Source organism: Botryllus schlosseri, chromosome 5 (assembly GCF_051294905.1).
Source record: "Botryllus schlosseri isolate E-star chromosome 5, Bs_hap1, whole genome shotgun sequence".
NCBI lineage: Eukaryota > Metazoa > Chordata > Ascidiacea > Stolidobranchia > Styelidae > Botryllus > Botryllus schlosseri.
Window position 1 is genome coordinate 25,912,135 of NC_137240.1, and position 22,518 is coordinate 25,934,652.

Consider the following 22,518-nt stretch of genomic DNA (forward strand, 5'->3'; position numbering starts at 1 on the left):
CGTTGTGGTTCTGTTATTCGTTACCCTTGTGAGCGATCGTAGGATTTTACAATTATTTCACACCTATTTGAGTATGCGGTAACCTCACAAAGGATTAGGGTTAGGACGGAAATAAGTGACAATTTGTTGCTATTCAAGTTACCGACACTGGCGGTTCTGTTATTCGTTACTTATTAAATCTTACCAGCGAAATCAAGTTCTGTGACAAACTGATTACTCAAATTTCACCGCGTGAGCGATCGGTATGGCTATGAAACCAAGTCGTGAAAAATAACTATGTCTGAGGTGTTATCTTGTGGGCGATCGTAGGATTTTACAAATATTTCACACCTTTTTGAAGTGTTAGTATGTGAACGCGGCTATTGTTTGTATTTGAATCGCCGTCTACACCGGCTCTGTGGTAAACTAATTACCAAGCGACTGATTCCTAGATTTAGCAAACTATTTCACACCCTTTTTACTGAAAGTACTACATGCCGCTCGCAGTCCATACCCGAAAGTACGAATCACCGCCGAGGCCACAAGAATAACTATATATTATGTCACACTCACCGTAAACATTGGGATTACCTCAAATTGGTCATATATAATAATTTGCGATATACAAATTAACTAAGGACCAATCACGTGACTATTTACCATATCTAATACACATTCAACACCATGCCACCGCAGCCTATACCTGAAATTACGACACACCAACGCAGCCTATACCTGAAAATACGACTCACCAACACGAGAATTGCAATACGATTCACCACCGCATGAGAGGTCTGAAAGTACGAATCACGACCACGAGTTTTCAATATGAGTCACCGCCGCAGCCTACACCCGAAAGTACGAATCACGACCGCGTCCATAAGAACCCATTATGAATCACGGCCGAGAGGGTGGGTCTGAAAGTACGAGTTACCACCACGGGTTTTCAAACGAATCACCACCGCACCCATAAGAGCCTCAGGCAGGTCACGAGCGATCATATATACTACTAACGATAGGCTTACCATATCTTGGAAATCAAAAAAGAGGACACTTTTTCAGAAATTTGCACCTTGCAAAACCGGAGTGAAATTCTCAAAAACCGGTTAATTTTTCCCACTTTGTGATCGGTTGCCTAAAAAAAAAGGTCATCTTTTCCGCTCAGAGCTCAAAATACCCTTTTTCTCTCTACATTGCCAGGTGGATGACTAAAAAAAAAAGAAAAAAAAAGGTCATCTTTTCGCTCAGAGCTAAAATCACCGTTTTTCACTCCGAAATACCCGCCGGAGCTTCACTTCTGTGCTAATATGCGGCATATCACTCGCAATTTGCTCTAAATCTGCCTAACTTTTCAAAAAAGAGGACAAAATCTCAAAAAAGAGGACAAAAGGGCGTCCTCCGAGGACACTTACAAAAAAGTCAAAAAAGAGGACAAATCCTCTTAAAAGAGGACGTATGGTAAGCCTAACTAACGACCAGTGTTGGGATGACTCGAGTCACCTTTTTCGTATGACTTGACTTGACTCGAATCACTTCGCTGAAATGACTTGACTTGACTTGACTCGGCGTATCAGAAATGTGGATTGACTCGTGACTCGAAGCAAAATTCACGAGTCAATTTCAAGTCATCAAGCAATCGATGTCGATAAAAATCACTGTATCTTGCAATCAGATAGTTCGCGAAACGCCGGCGTAACCCGTGAGAGCGAGCAATCAATCATTCAATGCTCGTGCGTTTTACGGAGCCTCTATTGTTCTCTCACAAATAAATTGACCCGCTAACAAAGTGATCGAAGCTTATGCTGTCGTTAACTAGTATAGTAAAGTAATTTATTCGAAAAATGTATATTACTGTTCTCTGTTATTACCTGAACCAAACCTCTTGTTTTATAGAAATTGAATTGGTAGATAGTTTATATCAGTGGTTCCCAACCTTTTTCGACTCATCGCCCCCTTTTCAAGCTCAACGCCGATCATCGGCCCCCAATTTTTGTGAACCGAAAAATCAGTATACAAACTGTAATCACCGGCGGGTTGACTAAAAAAAAGTCAAATTTTCGGCTCGATGTCGAATTTCACACTTTTGCAACTAAATTTTCGTGGGTTGACTACAAAAAAAGGTCATTTCTCCGACTTGACTCCAATATTACGGTTTTAAGGCGTCATCGCCCCCCTATCACCCCCTTCGCTATTTTCGCCCCCTGGCGCCCCCTTTGTCCATTTTCTCCCCCCCCCCCCCATCGCCCCCATCGTCATTTTCGCACCCTAGACCGCAAAATCGCCCCCTGGGGGGCGATATCGCCCACGTTGGGAACCACTGGTTTATATAGTCCTCAACCATTGGCGCGGGCTGGAAATGTATCATATTAATTTGTAAATGTATAATGTATGGTATCTTATCAATTCGTTTCTCTATTCTCTATTTTGGCTGGTAACTACAAAGTGAGGCTATGCAATTACTTTCGTAGTTTAGCATTTCTACGTATATGTAAGCGATACAGCACCTTCTTGCGTGTATATTTAACTTCATATTCGCTCATCGGTTCAGAATTAATGACCACTCAATCTGTATTTAAGACAGCTAGCAAAATGCAATGGTGTAGGCATGCCTCATACTTTGAAAAGGCAACTTTGACTTGAAATGTGACTTGACTCGTGACTTGACTTGACTTGACTCGACTTGACTCGAGTCACCTCCAAAAATCGAGTGACTTGACTTGACTCGAGTCACCTTCGAAAATCGATTGACTTGACTTGACTCGAGTCAAAATGTTCATTGACTCGAAATGACTCGTGACTCGAAGGTAGTGACTTGATCCCAACACTGCTAACGACTATATTAAAGTCGAAAAATAAACCCGCATTGAATCAGCGCGAAGAAATTTCAAGATCAATCAAAACATCTCAAAAATTCAGGAGTCAATTCGTAAATTCAATTTTCATGCCGACGGCCGCCTCGCCGCCAACCTATGGCCTATCAATTGAATTACGTGTCCACGGCCGCAGAAATTTCCTTCCAAGGCCGCAAGTTGACAACCCCTGTACTGGAGAGTGACATCTTCAGGGTTTTGTTCGTAATTAAATATGTTTATGATGGTCATGTGATTTTACGGTAGTGTCTGCTGAGTGCTGAGACGAGGTATAATTGACTTGCCCACGTAAACATAGGCTAATTTCACGCCGAAGGCCGTGGATTAACCGACCGCACCAACTCTCTTAGACAATATCCAGAGATGAAGCGTTTTGTAGTAAGACCAAGCACCTTGTCGAGCTATCTTGCCCATTAACCACTACTTCCAGACGTTGCCTACTACGAGTACAATGCACCGCACGAAAACACCTGGCTACTGCGATACCTCGCCGTCCACTAAGTTATTGAATCGAAAACGAATGATCGCAGGCCTACTAATTGCCCAGTTTAGCGAGTCAGCTACTACTTAGCGAGTCGCTCGCATGTCGTCAACTGAGACAGCCTGAGCTTTAACTGAAATCGAACAAGTTTCCGGGCCTAATTTTACCTCACGAAGTTCTTCATCAGTTTAAAATTTGGATTTTTATTTATTTTACCAATGGGTCAGCCTCCAACATCTTTCACCTTTAAATTAAGGTATAAAATCCTAATATACCTCGCGGACCGGCAGAAACGTCGTCACGGACCGGCGGCTGAAAACCACTGGTCTACATCACAATTTTTCATCATGCGCTTCTTGATACAAGAACCATTCAATGTCCGCGCAGTCTTGCTCCAGTTAGGATATTGCGGTACGTTGAGCAATCAATCAATCAGGTTTATTAATATTTTCATCGTTTCAAAACATCGCAAGACTGCAATATAATGAAAAGGTAGGAAGGTGTCGAAACAACTTGGAGTGGCCTTTAAGATCCGCCAGCGATTCAGGTTGTCTAATCATAGAGGACGTAATAAGGTAAAATCTTGACAGTATACAGACGTGTTTTTTTAAATCACAACAGAATCTCATAACATGCAAATCTAGTGCAAATCGCACTTTTAGCAGTAACACCATCTACAAAATTACACAAAGCAAAGGTATTTTCAAATTAGAAGAGTGCAGGTTACCAATCTTTTTTTCTTCATTCCCCACAGCCTGAAATCTTTATTTCCACCCTTTAAAATTTGGAAAGACTTGCTATTGGCGACAGTATAAGATCCCAAAATTGAACAACACGTAATACCCTTGAGCAATCAACTGGTAATCGTTCATGCAGTGTTGCGCCTCCATAAAATGTATACTATGTGTAAGCCGATAGAAAAATAGGAAAGAGTTGATATTTTTTTCATATGTAGCGAGGTAGCATCACTTTACATGTGTAAATGCCGAATAATGCATAGGTCACATAACCCTTCCTGGTGTTGACGAACTTATGCGTATGGTAGATATAAACCGCCATAAGCGACGCTTTTGCACGCAATAGGTCTATACCTCGAAGAGAAATAAATATGTCATTTCATCTGTAACGAGTCCGGCTATGCTACCAATTAGCGAGTCCGCGATCTCCCGTGTACAATGTAGGCTACATATGAGCTCTTATAACAAACCAGGAGATTTCAATCACACCATTTCGCATACAAATGAATAACAATCTACGAAAGATCGCGGACCGCTATCTAGTTGATTCCCGCTAATTGGACGCACCAATAAAACGAATTGCTGTATTGCAAATGAGTGAAGAAATATAAGACATAATATCGGCATTTCATAAAGACATTTAATAAACCAGCTTAACAATTAAAAGAATTTTTTTCAAGTGTGTCTATTACCAACCGGAAACTCCTAAATTCCCCACTGGTTTGAAACCACTGCATTATAATATATCTTATCATATCATTTTAAATCGCTACAATCATTATGCGACAGTGGATCAAATGTCCAATTTCCCGCCAATCTGTGGTTCAAGCACTCACACATATTAGCTTCGTTAGCCAACAGCCGTATATCCATACAATACGTGTTGAAGGCCGGCATATCGTAACGTCGCTTCAAAACAAGCTACATATTTTTGAATTACAATGAATGCTATGTCAAATAGATATTGTATGATGATCATCCGACCAAAGAGTATAAAATTATTTCGAAGTTCAACAAATTGCTAATAAACCAATGATGGTGATGAGTGACTAAAAATCCATAGGCTGTATCAATCCAACAGGAAATTCGTTTACTTTGAAGACTGATCAGTGTTCATTAATATGACACGCTTATGCTGCCTAGTGCCTACATACCTTGCATGCGTCATCCAGATTCAAAATGAAGGCGATGTGGCCAAGTATAAGTAGCAATTGAAGTTACAAGAAATCACTCTTTCCATATAGTTGAGTTCAAACCTTCTTTGATGCCATTGTCATATTACGCAATATACGGTATGTGTTTCTAATTGTTACCTGATACGTTTCCAAATTCCTAATTCGTACAACAATATGTCAATCAGTGCTCGCGATTACAATATAACTCATCATATCTATCACCCATAAAGGATTAACGGGCATGCCAAAAAAAAAGAAAGCCTATAACTGAAATTCGAAGAATGTTTAGAATTTAGAGCACTAAACATTTGTATATTGGATTCAGGGGTAAACCCGTAATTTTAGTTTTTGCTAAGCATGTCGCCGAGATGAAGGATTTTAATTAATGTCGGTATTATGACAAAAACCCGAAACACCCGATCAAGGGAGAGGGAAGTTCAGAAAAACTGCAAGTTTCACTCAACATCAAGGCTATATTTAAGCTGGACACTGCTCAGAAGGCAGCGATCGAGAAAATAAGCTTTGTACTATTGCATATATATATGTCAGTGCAGTATAGTTCTCGCACTGGGGGCGTGAAAGCATCAGAAGGGGGCGAAGCCGAAATTTAATGAATAATTTCGCGCTCCGTGAGATTTACCGCCAGCGTACAGTTGTTGCTCTATGTCAGGGGTCACCAACACGCGGCCCGCCACCTGATTTGAAATTTCGGAATAACGCTTAGTAAAGCATTGTGAATTCTGAAATTTATTTCAGTTTAAACATATTGTTGTCGTTGTTCAAAGTAAGCTAACCTCCTGCGCCCAGGGTTGTAACCAAGTCACATGGTTCCGAGTCACGAGTCAATCTTACTTTTGTGGTTTTGACTCGAGTCGAGTCGAGTCATTTTCAATTCATCACCGAGTCGAGTCCGAGTCCAAGTCACCGTTTAAAGGGTCAAGTCCGAGTCATAGTGTTATGACTCGAGTCGAGTCCAAGTCACAGTATTGAAGTCATGTTCAACTCATGCTTTCAATCCGGCTTGGGTGATATCGAATTCCTTGCTTGCCAAACATGCTCATTTTGTCCCTATCAGAGTTTTGGCACGTGTTTATTTAGGCAGATAACGGACAGGTCCTGGCCACATTTACCGATGCTACAGATAACTTTACTAATCTTAGAACTTAAAATCGAATATCTGTCTTATCAGTGTGATACATCACCAATACAAGCATTCAGTTTTTATTATGGGCACATCGACGATAGCTCACAAAGAGCTGATAGAGAACCAACGAATTCATGTCAACATACTATCTGATAGAGAACCAACGAATTCACGTCAGGATACCAGTTGATAGAGAATCAACAGATGCATGTTTATGTAGAGGTATTTACGACAGGCCAGCATGCTGTAAAAGCGTGCATGCAGCTATGTGCATTGTGCAGTGACAAAAGAACAGATACCTTTTGATATTACTAAAGGTTTTCCCAATTGCATTACAGACTACTTCGCAGTTACAGCATTGGAGAAATAATTGTACAATGGGGCTGTTCAAAAACATTTTTTTAAATTTTCCGGCTACTTCTTAAAATTGTTAGATTGTCTAAAAAATATCAAATTTGGCTCAATTCAAACCAGTAGAAAGCAATGCCATGAAAGAAAATTTTAGATTAATTACAAATAGATATTTTCGAATTTTACCGGCTATCTTATGATATTGTGACATTGTGTAAAAATATGATTCACAGCTAATTTGGCTCAATTCCAACTAGAAGAAGTCAAGTTATTAGAGTAGAATGTTTTGGATATGTAAAAATAGTCTGCTTACTACTAGTATGTAATTATAGCCTACTATATGAAAGAATTTCTCACTAAATATACTTCATTTATTTTTGAATCAAAATTTTCTCCTTTCATATCATTGATTCTACTTTTTTAAATTGAGCCAGATTCAATGTTCTTTTTATGCAACGTAACAATTTTATCAAGTAGCCACCCAGTAAAATAAAAAAGAAGTTATTTTTGAACAGCCCTATTGTACAAACATCACGCAGAATTAGCCATTCATTATTACTCACGTGCACATACCTAACAAAACGTCAAATCGACAGAGGGCATTGTGTGTTTTCACAGACAGCAGATCAAATCAATGATGAGTTACACTTCAAAAATACCAAATTGGAGAAGAGACCCTCAGATATATTAGAGCGGCATGGCCTTAGAATAAATCCACCTCTACCGAATACACGTTCCAATGGTGCACTAGATGCAGGAATTGACAAGCATTTTTGAACCACACTGAAGAGCATTGGATACTCATTCTTTTGAGTCGCCCAAAAATGCAAAGAATCATCGTTTTCAAATCTACACATGAGCTTATCAGTCTCTTCCAAGTACTTGACCATCTGAATCATTGCATTGGCTCTAATTGAACTTTGCTTCGATTGTTTGCTGGTAGGCTATAATTGAAAAGTCTTGAGTACCCTACTTTGATTGCGGAGGATCTAGTTAGTACCTCTTCATCACTAAATGATTTTGTACCTTGGCTGGTCATATTGTATGAATGAGTGTCAGCCTCAGTCGTTATCAACTCGAATATTTTCTGCCGCAGTGCAATTCGAGATTGTTCTGAGCAATTTAGATCCATAAGGACCATAAGCCAATGGAAGGCAAATTTCGGATCGAGCACGCATGCTGTGAGGTAGATGGTTTCACCAAACGGTTCGGGATTGCCGATAGGCCTATCCAAAGACTCATCAGTTGTGATCATGTTCACATTTTCAAACACTCCTGCAAAACGCTTTAAAAGAAAATTTTTCAATGCTTCAACCTATGGGCGCAAGTAATTGACAGTGAGGATGGGCCTATTTGCATGGTTGTAGAGTGATAGCAGGGATGGAACGACACAACGGATAGTGGGTGTATATTCTCCCTGAGTGAGATCGTAAACTCTGCTCTCTGGCATGCGTCCAGCCGAAGAAACGAGATACGGTACTTTGGCTTCGTAACAATGCATTGCCACTGCCACTTGCCATTGTCTGTTGTTTTTGCGGCGGCATATCTGATATCGGACGAGTGCAACGAAAGCAGTGGTGACAAATAGTGATGTCGGCAGAATTCGTCGGATGTGTTGAACTAGGCATTACGATTCACAAATTTATTCATCTTCAAGTCACATAAAATAAGCCGAGTCATTGACTTGGGTCGAGTCATGCGTAATGACTCGAGTACAAGTCGAGTCAATCCAAATATTGACTCGAGTCGAGTCGAGTCATTTCCCATTTCACGAAAATGACTCGAGTCAAGTCGAGTCATAAAAAAATCGTGACCCGAGTCTGACTCGAGTCGAGTCATGACTCGAGTCATTACAACCCTGCCTGCGCCCAATATTACTATTCCCCACTAGCTGATACGGCTTCGGCGATGGTAAAATTATTCTAAGAAGAAAGAATTTGCTGATATGAATGGGCAATTGGGCATATATAGCTTTGACGGGCAATGATCCATCACTGCCAAGACCGAGACGCTTAGAAAACGACTTCGGGCTCTCCAAAAGACCAAGTATTCCAGCATGCACCATGACTAGCTAACCCCGATATCGATTCTTTAGTCCAGGGATGGCCAATTTGCGGAAGTGGAAGGAAAATTATGCGGCCGTCGACAATTAATTCGATAGGGATGTGTTGGCAGCCGTCAATATGCAAATTGAATTTAGGAATTGACCTGCTAATTAATGAGAGGTTCGAATTATTCTTGAAATTTTCTTCGCACTATGCACGCGGTTGAATGTGAGTTGATTTTCGATTTTAATGTAGTAGTGTCCTTTGTAATCTGAGCCCCACAGTACGGATGCGAACAGCAGAGGAAAATGATACGCCTCATATATAGAAATACCAATTTGTGATATTTTTCTCCGCATCACGAGGGAAATTTGTTTCAGGTAGGCCTACGTTTGGGCGAATCCAAAATCTTACCACTATACCGAAAATCCTGATGGAACGACAATAAATAACAGCATGCAACCAAGGGGCCTAATACCAATTGATCCACCGAAAGATGAAGCACAGAATTAATACCTTCCGACAATTTTCGAAGACACCCCCTGCACCAACACAGTACCGGTGAATCTGATCACCGGTGAAGGATAAATATATGATAGTAATATGTGAAAATAAACTAATATTAATGACGAAATTCTCTCATGAATATGAAAAAATCTTCGCGCATAGCGCGACTAGTAACCGAATCCCTGTGGCTATTCATACCATTACTACTCACGATTTCCGTGCGTAGTAAGGCGATGTGAGTATATAGATTAGTCCGCAGTTCACTGGCAACGGACAATTTAACATGGGCAGTTTAACGTGGCGTGGGTATTTGGCCCCCAGTTAGTTTAATAAGACGAAGCACTTGAATGCGGCCGCAGGCTACATTAGTAATCAAAATGCGGCCGTGAATAGCAAAAATATTGGCCGTCCTCGCTTTAGTTGCTGAAGAGTGTTGTCAGGTATCGTACGCAGCTCATAGTTCAAAATATAACGAAAGTGATGATCATGATATTTTTTGTGGTATTTGTATTTCTTCTATAAACTATTTTGTGGTTGCTATGCCCGTCACCCATGTTACAGCGTTGTAATGACGTAGAGTTATCAAAACGTGGTTGTTAAACTGCGTTGCCTATTTTATCTCGATGTTGAAGTCATGTGGCCCGCGGCCTCTGTGAATTTTGAAAAGTGGCCCGCGACCCGTTTGAGTTGGCGATCCCTGCTCTATGTATTGTCCAACTTTGGCATTTCAGAATTCACTCATCAACAGCCTTGAACTTCCATGCCATCAAACTTTCCGTAGGGATTGCTAGCATTATGGTGTCACTTTTTAATATTTCGTGATATCAAGATAAGGGGGCTTGAACGCATTCACTTATTTATTACTTTATTAACAATATAATTTAGAAACAAAAGTTGAATACGCTAGAGAAGATAGCTTCAATTTTTCACTCGGTCTGCGAACGTATTTTCTACTTCTCATTTGGCCCGCGGAGGAAAATAATTGCCCACCTCAGTCGTAGAGTATACGATTTTAAAACTCCCTTGGTAGTTTACGGAGTGGAAGTCACGACAAGCGAAATTCAAGTTATAACGCGACAGTGGTCGAATATCATTCGTTTTATGGTTGGAATAATTATCATTATTACTATTATTATGCGCGCTGCGCAACTTTGTCTTCAAATAGATGTCGACCGAGTCACGAATCGCAAGTTGCGATATGAACATAAACAGTGAGCGATTTTCTGAGGTATTCAATCAATTTACCATATCGAAAGTGGCATCATTGTCATGGTTTGGGCAAAACTATTAAAGTATGGAAAAAGTATGGAAGTATGGAAAAACAATTCCATACCATACTTGGGAAATTTTCGTACCAAACTTGTACACTTCCATATTCCATACAGAAATATCGTTCCATATCATACCATACTTCCATACCATATACCATACCATGCCATGCTGATAAGATTATTTATCAGCCTGATGCCGGACAGGTCAGGACTCAGGTCAGGACTCCATTTCCAATTTGAAAATGTTTCGTGGCCCAGCAGCTCAAAATTTGATACGTTGACTATTAAGAAAAAGGTCAGCACCTTTGCCCAAACTTACTCGCGGCCCATTTTGGAAGCTGATTACCTTCAACATCTTCGCGAACCCCATGCAGAATAAAGACAAACGACCCCCAGGTATATAACAAACCGCCTTAACCGAGTCGAGGAAGATACCGTTTTCCTATAATTGCGATCACGATAACACTTATTTCAGTAAGTCAAGGTTATTGTTATTTATTTTTGATTGCAGTTTTTGAGCGGACTGTAATCCCCATATTAGAATCAATATATATGGTACCAAATCTCTCGCATCGCGAAACAAAATTCATGTAGCATAAATCTCCCCAAAAATAATGTTGTTTATGTTGATTTACGAAAAAAATTATGAGCCTACTTCAAGCCTTTAAAATTCCGGACATTTAGGCATATTTGAAAATATCCTCCCGGACGCTGTTTGAACAGTGAAATTTCGGACATGCCCGGGAAATTCCGGACGTATGGCAACCCTCATACGACTCCTCGGTATTGTTCGCCTCCCTTATAATACCAGGGCGGGGGTCATTGCATGATATTCGCTGTAACGGGGGTAATGCTCGGGCTAATTAAAGTTAAGAACCGCTGTTCCATACCAAAATTATCATTTGCATCCTGTGCTGCTGTGAAAATGGATACCGCTTGGGATGTAGCAGCACGAAGCCTCGGCTCAATGTACCGTCCGCTGATCTCAGTTTCCAGCTTTTATTAACAGTCCACGAGGGCGTATTTATAACTTCTTTTCATAATTACGAATTTACTCGAGTAGCCAGTGAATTATATTTGAACTTGAGTAGTTTTAGGTTGCTTGTAAAAACGCTACATCTATTTTTGAGGATCTGGAGGGACCGCAGCCAACCTCCCCTCAGATATGGGATGTTTCCCACTGGTTTCACATTGGAGTATTTGGTTTTATTAAGGTAAGTATTTCTTGAGATCTTGACTTCCGAAAGGTTGTCTGTTCTAGCAGATGGTTGCTTTTTTTACACTGCTCCGCCATTGCTCCAATTACCGGATCTGCGATGCCTTTGTTCGAGCGCAGTATCCCCATGTTTAATCACGGTAGCGAGAGGATTCTGGGGCCCAGACTCAGAGCCCGTCGAAAGCCTGATTATGCAGACTCGAGGCACCTCGTTAGTGAAAACGAAGGAAACCAGATGCAAAACGAGTTGGGTTTTCTATGTTACGGGTTTGGTGGATCACTCAAACACTACTTCTACCCGTAGGCTGCTTGAGTAGCTAACCGACGACAACTGCGAATCTCCACCACTTATCGACCTATGTGAATGCTCAAACCAATCAGGACTGACGCAATATATTAATGACAGTGATGCCAGTTGATTACCGAGATATGGGCCTAATAATAATTATGATTAGGCTATATCACTGTAACTGATGTAACTGTTTGGTTTGGTCATCATTACATAACGCCGCGATTTGTGTTCTGTGGCTAAGCATCTCAATACACGATGTTGTATAAAATCCCTAAAATTGGAATTTCCTGCCCGTAGTTCGTAATACGAGTGCTATTCAAATGCTCGTTTCGAAGTCCGTTACTCGATTCGCAATCGTATTATAATCAGGTGCTTGACGCTGCGACCCACCTATTTATTGTAATGATATTGAGGTCTCGCTGGTTACGTGCCATAAACAAAGATTCGTGCGAGGTTTTGCCGTTTCTGACTCAATCTGGTTACACCACCCATGCAGATATCTCAAATTACGACAACCATGGTCGATAGCTTAGGCTTTGTCTTATGTAATTTGAGCGAACGAAAACACATACTGCAATAGCCGAATGCAGTAATATATATCGCAGCAAACTCAATGGCACTGTTTTGTGGTTGATGGACCTGCCTAAACAGATCAAGTGTCCACATGAACGAAGAAAACATATGGGTAGTTTCGAATTGAGTTCACTGAAAATAACTCACAAGTATATTTCTGTTTGCTAACAAGCGGATTGCTCGGTGACCTCAATACATATTTAACCCGATACCAGTCACGCAATACCTTATATCCGCATATATAAAAGCCAAAGCAGTTGAATGACTTGATCTCATATGGAGCAGCAATTCTACGGTTAAAAGAATTTATCTCTGCGTGACTGCGTTGGTATATCACTATATCAGTGGCCAATGCTATTCAGTGCATTTTGTAACTGCGAAAACCTATATTGAGTGTGCGATAACACCCGGCAGCTTACTTGCTCGTGAGCTGCGGCACCGTTATTCCAGACGGCCTTGTTGTGTCACAAGGTCAAACTCCGTATCAGTGCAAGCTTCGAGGCTGAGCTTGGGAGTTCCAGGTCAACGAACAGAATCAAATTTATATTTTCGTAATCAGTACCCCGGTAGCTTTCGATTGGTCGTAATTTTATCAAATTTCGCGCTCGGCAAGTCAATCTAAATCAGGGATGGACAAACTACGGCCCGCGGGCCGCATGCGGCCCTCCACACTGTTCTGTGCGGCCTGCGAGAGTCTAAAGAAAGTTCTTAAAAATATTGATAAAACGAGTATTAAAAATAGAATTAATGCAGGGACTTGATTAAACTTTTTCTTAGTATATTTCACCAAGATAATTCTAAGGCAGTGGTTCTCAAACTGGGGGGTGCATCCCCTTTAGGGGAGTGAAAGCATCTGAAGGGAGGAGCGAAGCTGAGCTCAACTGAATTTTTTTTTCGCGCTCCGCGCGATTTACATCCCATTCATTGTTATTGCTCTGTATGTAGTCGGAATTTCATATTTAAAAATCTCTCATCACAGTCGTAACCTTCCATACCATCAAACTATCCGTTAGGTTTGCTAGCATCCTGGTTGCGTTTTGTGATATGACGATAAGGGGGACGCGTAATCTTTTATCATCTTAAAAAGTTTGAGAACCACTATTTTAAGGTAAATACTTTCTACATTATTTTTCATGTTTAATCTCTGGCGCGACAGCCCGATCTCAGGGCCTTGTCGCAGTTCGAAAGGTTTCAACTGGTAAACATCTCAGAAATCCTAAATGAGATTTACATAATTCGGATCACAAGTGTGATTTCATATTGGCCCCTCCAGTTTTAATTATTACAGTCATGTACTTATAAAAACGATTCGCGCGGGTCTTAGGTAGATTCGTTCTCTGTATGCGTATATAGAATTATGGTGTTGGACTGTTTATATTTTATCTACACATAGTAGAAGCGTGTTTGAAGCTAACATGGTTATGATGCCGGCAGCATTGTGTGTCCTAGAACTTAACTAGAAGTGGAATTAGTAAATCTATGAACAGATCGCTGCCTACAGATTTAAATTTCAATCCTGTTCTAAGAACCGGAACCACCGACTTTCATACCGTATCTATGGTTTTGACAAATAGGTTATTGAGATCGACCAGCCTATGAAATCTCGCCACTGTTTCTGACGCGTGTACGATATCATCAAAGCAATGTTTGGATATATATATATAGTGAGGTGATTAATCAAATACCAATATTGCGTTTGGTTTATAATCGCAATTTTATAGTGCGTCCCGCGAATGGATTCAGATGTTGAGTGCGGCCCGCGAGCTCAACAGTTTGCCCACCCCTGATCTAAATGGTGCCGTAAATTGCCTTTGGTCACGTGCGACATGCTTGTGTCCACACCACTGTAGGACATTTTGATGGAACTCATCGAATATGGCAAGCCGCTTTCAAGAGTGTTGACAAATCTGTGAAGAGCCTTTTGCTCTTGGCCTCCACTGCCAATAACAGACTCAGACTCGTGAAGCAGCATGAAGCTCGTCCATCGCAGTGGCACTATAGGGTAGGCTTACCACACGTCCTCTTTTTTGACTTTTTTGAAAGTGTCCTCGGAGGACGCCCTTTTGTCCTCTTTTTTGAGATTTTGTCCTCTTTTTTGAAAATTTAGGTCAGATTTAGAGGAAATTGCGAGTGATATGCCGCAAATTAGCGCAGAAGTGAAGCTCCGGCGGGTATTTCGGAGGGAAAAGTGGTGATTTCAGCTCTGAGCGAAAAGAAGACCTTTTTTTTTTTTTTTTTTTTTTTGTCATCCACCTAGCAATGTGGAGTGAAAAACGTGTTTTTGAGCTCTGAGCGGAAGTGATGACCTTTTTTTTTTTTTTTTAGTCAACCGATCATGAAGCGGGTGAAATTTACCTGTTTTTGAGAATTCTTCTCAAGTTTTGCTTGTCTGAAATTTCTGTAAAAGTGTCCTCTTTTTTCATTTCCGAAATATGGTAAGCCTACTATAGGGTTGCATTTCAAACAAACGGTTTGTTTGTTTTGGGGTATTCATGGTGCTTGTCGACTACTATGGTCATTTACACCAGGCCGATATTCTTCTTATTTTCCGTAGCTGCCGACTTATAGCACGGCCCACCTCTAGGATTTTGTAAGACACCGCTGACGCGGATGAGGTGGCGAGGAGGAACCTAGGTAAACCTCCAACACTTAGGTATCGGAGTTCGGAAGTCGACCTCGGTCGGACTCGAACCCGCACCCATTGGTGTTTTACAGCACTTTTTTTAAAACATGTTTTATACAGTGCTTTAAGCAAAGGCCTTTAAGTCTTCAAGTTGTGAAATTATGCCACCATAATTGTGTGAATACTTTCCAAAAAACAAGTTGTATGAGGCTACGGACAATTTCCACACGATATAGCCGACGTATATCGATATGGGATGGTTGGGACCCTCAAAATAGTCGGTTCAAATTTAATAGTACAGATATTTCGTCAAAGGAGCTATATTCACCCTATATTTTCAATTGTCAATGGGCCATTCCCAACCTGGACAACAAAAGTTGGAACCACCACATTCTCAAATCTTCTGAAATTTGGTACATGCATAGAGGAGTTAATTTCGAACATAATAATGTTTATTTGAGGAAAATTGATCCCCGGGGTCAAAAGTTATGTCATTTTGAAAAATTGACGATTTTCTGCTCATTTCAGATCTGCAGCCTTCAGGTTTATCAATGTAAAATTCAAAAAGGTGTAAACAGATGTTGGATTACAGTTGAGATTTGGCACTGGGTTTTCTGAGTAGCTAGTATATTGGTCTATATTCCCATGTGGTATTGAATGCCATGCGGTGTAGTAATAAAGGTTAAATTGAGGCGAAACCTGGTCGGTGGTCTGAGATCGGTCAAGCGTTACACAATTTAGAATGCGAATTGAGCAAAACCTTATAAGTATATTCAAGCGATTAGGGTATCATATGACAGCTGATTACATAGACCATTTTCCCTGGCTTTTTCATTTTGGTTTTTTGACTGTAAGGTGGGGTAATCGCAATCTCAAGAGTACACTGCATTTGTACATGGATATGCTTAAGTTTGGAATATGGTAAACCGATGGTTCCCATACTTTTTTTACTCAACACACCTTGTTAAGCTCAACGGGTGCCTTTATTTTGTACATGCAAGCTAATGAAAAGCTAATGCAGCTAATTAAGCTAATGAAAAGCTAATTGAGCTAATGAAAAGCTCATTAAGCCAATGAAGAGCTAATTAAGCTAATGAAAAGCTAATTAAGCTAATGAAAAAGTAAGCTAATGAAAAGTAAGCTAATGAAAAGCTAATGAAGCTAATGAAGCTAATGAAAAGCTAATTAAGCTAATGAAAAAGTAAGCTAATGGAAAGTAAGCTAATGAAAAGCTAATGAAGCTACTGGAAAGCTAGGTAAGCTAATGAAAAAGCAAGCTAATGAAAAGTACGCTAATGAAAAGCTAATGAAGCTAAAAGCTGATGACGCTAATAACTATGCTGTAGCACGGGGGCCTTCCGACCCGCCTGGCGGGAGCAGACCTTTTAACGTGGCCCATGCATTTCAAAGGGAGTTTCGACTTTGAAAATTTTCGAGCTCGCCTATACTCTAACGTGGGCGACATAACTGCCGCAACTTTGACGTGCGTCGCCTACCCTAAAACACGCGGCCCTATGGCCAACCGGCTATACTTGCTCGGATCGGTCCCAGATTTCGTGTGAGCCTAGTCGTGGGGGGTGTTTGGCCGAGAATTTATTTTTAAATTTAAATTTTTTCGGACTTCAATTTTTTTTTTCAATTTCGTCGCCATGTTAAAGGATAGGGAAGTTGGACTTCGTCGTTTTTTCGAACAAAAAAAAATTTTAATTTTTTTTTTCGATTCCCACTTTTCTGGTATCGTTCGACGCAGCGGACGCAGTAGAACACGCCGGTACCCTCGGCGTGGCTCTAGGACAGGGGTGGGCAATTATTTTTCTCCGCGGGCCAAATGAGGAGCAGAAATTTGTTGGCGGGCAGAGTCAGAAATTTTAGAATATCCAGCGTATTGATTTTATTTCTAAATTGGAATCAGTGTATTACACGAAGTGGTGCTCAGTGGATGTGTTGATATTGAGGATTGACAAAGTGACGGTTAATTACCTAAAGAAATATTTATTTGACGTCATATTTTGAAACAATGCTAAGCATGATACATTTTGAACTCTTTTCAAACCCCTATCCCCATCGAGATGCACGATGCACGGGATGTCTTGTATTCCCTAATGGCGCGAAGCGCGGAATTTTTTCATGGTTCATGATTCAATCGGTCATAATATTGGTAATTGCAGATATTTTTTAACCTCTCTCAGCCCATACGTAGTGGTCTCCTCAGTTTTACCGCTAGAGCTGAGTGAGGTACTGTCTTGGAGGGATCGTTGGTATAATTACTTCGTTACATGTTGTAATTTCGTGACCTCCCATCTGCTATGTGAAAAGATATTGAAATCGCCGAAGCATACCCAACTAAAAAGACGACCCCGATTCCCGATTGGTATTTCTTACCGGCAAATATTGCCTATGGACAATTGGACTTTGTGGTTTTCGGTCAACATAAGGGTAGTCCTTTTCGGCCAAGGATTTCTAGCTGTCGAGCTTTACTCTCTTTAATTAGTTAATTTGATCAGCAGCTGCAATTGCAGTGCCGTCTCGGAATCCCGTGTTGGCCTAGAGTTCATTTATCTTGGTGCGTCGTGGCGCGGTAATGGCTAACGCCGAAACGCCCATTCTAAAAATCATTGAATGAAGTTGCATAAATTTAAAAAAAATACCCTATAATTTATGTTCACTCATGAAATAATTTTGGGCGTCCGTCGAGCTCGCCACGCAGTTGGGGGGTTTTAGGTGCGGTAGTTACGGTCCTAAGGATAATATATAGCTTATTGTCTTGGTAGCTGTTTAGAAGTGTGTAGCTTGCCGAAATGGCCTTGTTGATTAGCGAAGGTTGCAGTTATTAACCATCTTTGAATTTCAACTTTCGGCTTTCTTTTTTGACATCCTTTATGGGTGCTGATATATTCATAGAAATCATGGACATTGATTCACTTGTTTCGTCAATTATGGATTTGAAAACACATCACGTAACAATTTGTAACGAAGTCCGTGGAATGCGTAATGTGAGAATGGTACCAAAGAAGTTTTGGTGACTTCCTGTGACTTTAATTCTAACGGCATAACTTGCTACATTCACTTTAGTTTTAATCTGGATTAGGCATGTGAGGTACGTATAGGCTGCGTAATCACGGTATGTTAATGAACAGGCTTGATAGTTAACGAGTTTCCGGTCCAGTTTATACATCGTATGGATTTAGTCGACGCAGCAACACTAAAAATTAGGTTTGATATTTCAAATTTCAAGCAGCCTTCGCGAGCCGCACGGACTCGCTCGTCGGGCCGCATCTGGCCCGCGGGCCGGACTTTGCCCAGGCCTGCTCTAGCAGATTTTTATCCTCGTTCTGTTATTAGGAGCTCGAATCGACTATTCGCTTATTAGCTCTACGACGCACAAGAGCCGAGATACGACGTTACGTGTTATAGCTCGGCTCCTGTGAGGCCCATCCCCAAGCTCGACCCCTCGTTGGAAGCGCCGCAAAGAGACGAAGCCGAAAGTCCGAAAAAAAAATTTCGGAAAATTAAAAAAAAAATTCTCGGCCAAACACCCCCCACGACTAGGCTCACGCGAAATCTGGGCCGATCCGAGCAAGTATAGCCGGTTGGCCATAGGGCGGCGTGTTTTGGGGTAGGCGACGCGCGGCAAAGTTGCGGCAGTTATGTCGCCCACGTTAAAGTATAGGCGAGCTCGAAAATTTTCAAAGTTCAAACTCCCTTTGAAATGCATCGGCCACGTTAGAAGGTCTGCTCCCGCCAGGCGGGTCGAAAGGCCCCCGTGCTACAGCATAGTTATTAGCGTCATTAGCTTTTAGCTTCATTAGCTTTTCACTAGCGTACTTTTCATTAGCTTACTTTTTCATTAGCTTACTTAGCTTTCCAGTAGCTTCATTAGCTTTTCATTAGCTTACCTTCCATTAGCTTACTTTTTCATTAGCTTAATTAGCTTTTCATTAGCTTCATTAGCTTTTCATTAGCTTACTTTTCATTAGCTTACTTTTTCATTAGCTTAATTAGCTTTTCATTAGCTTAATTAGCTTTTCATTAGCTTAATTAGCTTTTCATTAGCTCAATTAGCTTTTCATTAGCTTAATTAGCTGCATTAGCTTTTCATTAGCTTGCATGTACAAAATAAAGGTACCCAGCTCAACTTATATTCATCACTACCCCTGAAGACTATATGTCAATTTCAAACAACCTATTTGAAACCAAGAGCTGTTCCTTGGGTATATATTAATGAGAAATTCAAACAATAACCTAACCGTTAACATCGCTGGTCAGCCCGTTTCCAACACAGATAATGCCAAATATCTCGGGGTTTTATTGGACTCGGACATGTCCTGGAAGAGTCATATTCACTCCCTAGACACTAAATTATCACCGAAGTGCGGCCTGTTCTACAGCCTTGGACGCTTCATGCCAGCCTGGGTTCTTCTGATACTCTTTAAATCCTTAATCCAATCGAAGTTACAATATGGCCTCTATTGTTGGGGGAAGGGGGGGGCTGCCAATAAAACTGCACTCGATCCACTGCAAAAACTACAACATAAGGTACTCCATATAATAGCTAGAGCCCCACAAGGCCTGGTTGTCCATCCAACAAGTCGCTGCTGAAGAGATTCGGTGTCCTAAACATAGAAGATATGCGGAAACTAGAAATTGCCAAGTTTATGTATCAGTTCGACCGCGGTCGTTGGCCCGAATATTTCAATGACTTTATTACCTCGGAATCAAAAGCGCACAAGTACAACACACGCGCATCCTCGTCGTCCAAATATCATATGATTGACCGAAAAGATCATAGCTCCATCAAATATGCCGGACCTGATGTGTGAAACAGTATTCCACCGGCTATCCGACAGTCGACGAGCATGTCCAGTGTCCACATTCCAGTCGGAATCCAAGCAATTACTACTATATGAATACTAGTGCATCCCCAAGATTACCGGACCACGACTGATCTACAGATCTCGCCTTCCATGACATACCACCCCATTTTTGTCGCTTGCTTTTTCTATACTATCTTCTTTACTTTTCATTCAGTGTGCATGCCTCCTCTTTACATCGCCTAGGCCAAGGTGGGTGTCCGATTTCATAGACTACTCCAAGTCGCTTCGACACCTTCCTATCTTTCATTGTATGGCATTTCTGTGGTGTATTGAACTGATAAAATTGCTAATAAACCAATGATGATGATGAGAATAGCTACCCATTGCTCCCGTCGTTTATCCGTCCGTTGCTAAGTTTCTCAACTTTGACATTCAGAGGTATATATATCAGCAGAAACTCTACATATAGTGCTCTGAATGTCAAAGTAAGGAAATTTAATATAGGTGCGGGTTAACGACGGGAGTATGGGTGACCCATGGGGTAGCCAACTCAAAACGGGTCACGGGAAACTTTTCGAATTTCCGAGAGGCCGCGGGCTTCAATATCGAGATAAAAATAGGCAACGCCGGGGCCTCGGCAACGCAGTTTATTAACCGCGTTTGGATAACTCTACGTCAGTACAACGCTGTGCTAACATGGGCGACGAGCATAGTTACCACAGAAGAAATAATTTGTCATTGAAGAAATACAAATACAACAAAAATTATGATCATCACTTTCATTCTATTTTGAACTATGAGCTGCGCACGATACCTGGCAAAACTTTTCAGCAACTAAAGAACGAATGGCCAAAATTTTTGCTATTCCCGACTGCATTTCTATTACTTATGTAGTCTGGTCGCATTCACATGCATAGTCGTAACTAGGGCTGGGCACAATGATTCGAGTACTCGAATCTGAATCGAGTAATTATTTTAATGATTCGAGTCGAGTAGTAAAAGACGATTTTTTCGAGTACTGAAATTATACGCTCCTCGCTACTGAAAGTTGTTTTATCAACGAGAATTATGGTTTCGATACTATTTTCGACTGCGGAAGCCTTGAAACCTTGATTTGCCGTATCGCAGCATACGAAACATATAGTACAAAGCTATTAAGGTTACTGGTAAAAACATTTCCGAAGTCCTGATCCTCCCACGACATTGTCACAAAGTACAATGAAAGCGGTAGGGTCGGAGAAATACCGAATTATCTTCAATGTGACGGATAACAGGCAGTATATTCTTTGCGGTGGCATAAAAGGTACATATTTGAACTTTGACGTACAACATTTTGCTGTGACGTCATAATGAGTGATACTCGAATACTCGACTCGACTCGAAGCATAATACGTGATTCAGAATCGAATCACTCAGGTACTCGATTTTGCCCAGCCCTAGTCGTAACGAACTAGCTGAAGGCGAAATACCCCCGTTGAACTGTCCATATCGATAATTGTTTAATGTCCATTGCCAGTGAACTCCGGACTAATCCAATGAATTTCCATACTTTGACATTCAGAGCACTATCGGTAGAGTTTCTGCTCTGAATGTCAAAGTTGAGAAATTTAGCAACAGGCGGGTAAACGGCGGGGGCAATGGGTAGCTATTCTCATTATTATATACCCATGGAACAGCTCTTGGTTTCAAATGGGTTCTTGCAAATTGACATATAGTCTTCAGGGATAGTGATGAATATAACTTGAGCTTAACAAGGTGTGTTGAGTCAAAAAAGTATGGGAACCATCGGTTGACCATATTCCAAACTTAAGCATATCCATGTACAAATGCAGTGTACTCTTGAGATTGCGATTGCCCCACCTTACAGTCAAAAAACCAAAATGAAAAAGCCAGGGAAAATTGCCTTTGTAACCAGCTTTCATATGATACCCTACTCGCTTGAATATACTTATAAGGTTTTGCTCAATTCGCATTCTAAATTGTGTAACGCTTGACCGATTTCAGACCACCGACCAAGTTTCGCCTCAATTGAACCTTTATCACTACACACCGCATGGCATTCAATACCACATGGGAATATAGACCAATATGCTAGCTACTTAGAAAACCCAGCGCCAAGTCTCAACTGTAATCCAACATCTGTTTACACGTTTTTGAATTTTGCATTGATAAACCTGAAGGCTGCAGAGCTGAAATGAGCAGAAAATCGTCAATTTTTCAAAATGACATAACTTTTGACCCCGGGGATCAATTTTCCTCAAATAAACTTTATTATGTTCGAAATTAACTCATCTATGCATGTACCAAATTTCAGAAGATTTGGGAATGTGGTGGTTCCAACTTTTGTTGTTCAGGTTGGGAATGGCCCCAATGTCAATCCACTACGACGTCACAATTGAATATTCGTGACGTCTTGGCTTGAAAAAACAAAAAACAAAAA

At 40.9% G+C, this 22,518-nt stretch overlaps 1 long non-coding RNA gene across 1 annotated transcript in view; it reads left to right on the forward strand.

Annotated features, from left to right (window-relative positions):
* Nucleotides 1-22,518, forward strand: part of LOC145439530 (uncharacterized) — a 101,951-nt gene that overhangs the window by 43,392 nt on the left and 36,041 nt on the right. The window lies entirely within an intron of this gene.